The following is a 4,508-nucleotide window of genomic DNA, read 5'->3' as shown; positions in this document are numbered from 1 at the left end:
AGTTGGTTAGCTAAGATCATGCGTAGAAATACGTAATCGGGTAAAACGGTCTCTCGCCGTACTGCGCATGTGCAAGCCGTCAAATCAAAGGCATGTAATAATTTTTTTTCATCTAATTGGGAGCAAATAGATTTGGGACTATTAAGACAAGAGAACGCATAAGAGGCTCTAGACAAGCCTTAGTCAGCAAAACTCTTCCTTGAATGGACAAATCTCTGCCTAACCATGAGTTAAACTTCTTTTTTTATAGCTGAGACAACTGGGCAAAGATTAAGGTTCTTCTCTCCTTTTCTTTTGTAATTTGTATCCCTAAATAAGTTAGTGTCTTTGATTGGAATACTGCAAGCTTCAGCGATATCAGTACCTTTCAATGCTAAAATGTCACACTTTTTCAAATTCAGATTTAAACCTGAGATCTTTGAAAAAGTTATAATTACATCAATCAAGGGCTAGAGGAACTTCCAAATGGTTTAAAAGAAATAGTGGTATCATCTGCCAATTGGGATATCTTAATTTCTCTTTAATCTATCTATCTTAATACCTGTAAATGAATTATGGGATACTAGTAGATGTAAAAACTGAGCTGTCAAGAGGTAGAGGAATGGACTATTGGGCAACCTTGCCTCACTTTTTGTTGACTTCAAATTTAGGTGATGTACCATTGGCAAGTTTTAGAGAGCTATTATTTCCATTGTATAGAGTTCTTATTGAGTTAATAAAGAAATCTCTCAATTTTGTGGAGGGTATAAAAAAAACAGTATGGCTTACAGTATCAAAGGCTTTCTGGAAATCTAGAAAGAGACACTTTTTGTGCAGTATTAATTTACCATCTTTACAAATCACAATGTAAATGTGCATTACTGTATTGTACGGCTGGTCATCTAGGTTTGTAACTGAAGACTTTCCATCCCCATGAATAAAAACAATGCACAATACAGTAATTGAGTACATTGAGACATCAAGTGGTTTGTGATTATGTGATGATGTGGCTCAGTTGGTAAAGAATGGCACTTACAATGCTAGGTTTGTGGGTTCGATACCCACGGGGGAAAAGTATGAAAGTATTTTTATATTCCACAAGTATTATCATATTAACTGTTTTGTACAGATAATTATCAGACTCAAGTTACAAATGCTGGTAAACACTTAAATACAGATAGTTCAAATGTTTTCACAAAAGTAGTGCACTGGGCTTTTACTAGTCCTGTATTAGTGGACCGATATAGACCTAGATCTTCAGCATGGGCATTTTTTATTGTTGTTGTATTAACAACTAAGACTCATACAAGAGGTCACTGGGTATTTTTAGTAATTGAAACTGCTGGTAAACAGTTCTTACTTTGTAATATTTATGGTTATAACTCAAGAAATACAAATTAAAAACTATTGGAAGACATAAAAGAGAATGCAAATTCACTCCAAGATAATTTTCCTACTGCAAAGCTGATATTTGGGGGAGACTTTAATATGGTTCTACACAATACCAAAGACAGCTATCCTCCTAGAGGACATGATTCAGGTATAAGATTATATGTATTCTGTAATTGCATGGATATTATTGATATTTATTTATTTATTTTACTAGGCAAGTCAGTTAAGAACAAATTCTTATTTACAATGACGGCCTACCTCGGCCAAACCCTAACAATGCTGGGCAAATTGTGCACCCCCCTATGGGACTCCCAATCATGGCCGGTTGTGATACAGCCCGGAATCGAACCAGGGTCTGTAGCGACGCCTCTAGCACTGAGATGCAGCCAACAAGTGCTCAGCATATGTGGGAACTCCTTCAAGACTGTTGGAAAAGCATTCCAGGTGAAGCTGGTTGAGAGAATGCCAAGTGTGCAAAGCTGTCATCAAGGCAAAGTGTGGCTACTTTGAAGAATCTCAAATATAAAATATATTTTGATTTGTTTAACACTTTTTTGGTTACTACATGATTCCATGTGTTATTCCATAGTGCTGGTGTCTTCACTATTATTCTACAATGTAGAAAATAGTTTTTTTTAAATGGAATGAGTAGGTGTCGGAACTTTTGATCGGTACTGTATATAAATGTCCTTAATGTATCCTTTTTAGAGAAGACTAATGTTAATGACCCCACTACAACAACAAAAATACTTAAAAACATTTAATTTTGTCCGTGAAACATTTAATGTAAATACTGTAGAATTCCATTCATCCCTATGGAGGACTGCTCCTATTGGGGAGTGCCAATATGGCTGACAGGTGGCTTCAAAGCCTCTCAATGGCCAATACATAGCATCATCAATCTTTATGTAGATAAAGATTCATATAAGTTATTAGTTAAACCTGATGGCTTGTTTCTGGGCATGAGTTTAGCCAGCTAACATCGCCATGACATCGCCTACAAGTCTGATCAAGCATGGTAAGGGATTTCTATTTTCATACTGTACTGTCTTTGGCTATAGTAATGGCATATTTTTTGTATGCACTGGACATGTCTCCCTGCTCAGACGTTGCATGCATCAACCAATGGTTACGTGAGATTGGGCACCAGATTGCTATAACATATTGGGTGTGTTCCTCTGCCCAAGCATTGCTGACTCCTTGCAGATCTTACAACACCTGGATAGGCATTTTACATATCAACTAACCACATCATATGTTATAGCAATCTGTCAGTCGATGACACAGTCGATGACGTGGCACGCAACCATTTCATACAACGTGTGAGCAGAGGAACGCGACCATGATGTGGTTAGCTGATACGTAAAATACCTATCCAGATGTTATAAGATCTGGCATGTGTCAGCAATGCCTGGGCAGAGGATCACACCCACTAACTCCACCATGGCTTGTTGGCCAAAGCCTATGGGAAAATGAGTGATTTTGGAAAATGGCAAAAATAAGGTCTGTGGTAAACACAGGCTAAGGAGATCTTATAGTTTTTGTTCAATGAGATCATCATCAACTAACGTCACTTTTTATTTTTATTTTTTATTTTTTACTATTTATTAAATCAAAACAAGCACATAAAGCACACAAATGCTTCATAATTCAAAGGTCATGTTAACTGACTCATATTATCTCATAGAACAACACGTATAACATCTCCTAAGCCCGTGTTAACCTCAGACCTGATTTTGAGCGTTTATCCCAAAACCCTATTTTCCCCCCAATAATAACCAGAGGTAACTTTTTCCCGTTTTTTAGGACTACAACCTGGCGACTTCCATGGGGTGACGTCAGTTGAAGGTCCCAAGGATCACGGATATTAAGCCTTTTCTCATTTGGGCAAAAGTCCATCCTCTCTCCTCCATCCTCTTTCCGCCGTGAGCTGGAAACCAATAAATGGTCGAAGAGTGTGTCAATTTGTCAGAAAGGTAAACAGAAGATGGTTCTCGCCTCCCCGATAGCCTCCTTTGGGCGAGGAAGCACAAGTGTATCCTTGCTGAGTCCTTTGCAGAAGAGTTTTTAAATCTGAGGAGGAGAAAAGCATGCTAACATTTAAAAAACAATACGCTACTTATCTTTTTATCTATAAATGTCTTTCTCAATTAACTAAATTATAATTTTTTAATCACCATACATTTATTTTGGGATTCTACCATGTAAACATAATTTGCCTGATGACGCGTGATTAGAGAAGGAGAGTCTCATGTCATAGAAGCGCATTATCGTCCACTTTCCCTCTCCTCGCCACCTCTCCTCGATTACCTTTGACCCTTTTCAAAAGGAGGCAAGAGAGGATGGAGGAGAGAGGATGGAGTTGAACAAATTTAATGGAGAAAAGGCCCCAGAGACCGATCATACTTCTTCTTCTTTGGGATTTATTGGTGGACTACAACCAAGAAAAGGTGTATTACTGCCACCGACTGTGCAGGATGACAACAAAAATATCCCCAAAAAGCAAAATATGTTTTGGATGAAAATATTCATACTAACAAAAAAATATATACAAAATAACGCTGCTTCTTCTATTAAAATCACAAAGTCAAATCTGACCCTTATCCAGGCTCACGAGTCTGGGAGGGTGGTTCTTCTTCCATCGTCATTACCCCTTACTTCTTCCACTGTGAATACTTTCAGGCCTAGAACCTTTTCTGCCACAGCCACAATGATGTCCAATTTTTTTAGATTTCTTTAACACTTGAGCCTTACCATTTATAACAGTTGCAATGAATGTCACAAAATCCCCTTTTATCACACAGTGTGTTAATCAACAAATAAATACAACGCACCTCATTGTTCTAAAAATGCTCCATTCCAAAAATATTACTTTAAAACTTCCAATTAGCTAAAATGATCAAATAAAAATAAACAAAAAGGTTGTAACAAGTTCCAGTTTGAAATAATAATTTGAGACAAAACAAACACTTGATTGACAAACGTTCATTAATGGCTGTGGTGCATCCATGACCATATGTTCAACACTAGCATCACATTCTTTCTCAATTCTCTTGATTGCCTCTGCATAGGAGATCCAATGTAGTGCCCTGATGTTTGTCCTGCTCCTACTCCTAGCTAGTTCTTTTTTATTATGA

Source organism: Salvelinus sp. IW2-2015, linkage group LG20 (assembly GCF_002910315.2).
Source record: "Salvelinus sp. IW2-2015 linkage group LG20, ASM291031v2, whole genome shotgun sequence".
NCBI lineage: Eukaryota > Metazoa > Chordata > Actinopteri > Salmoniformes > Salmonidae > Salvelinus > Salvelinus sp. IW2-2015.
This window is presented reverse-complemented; position numbering follows the sequence as displayed.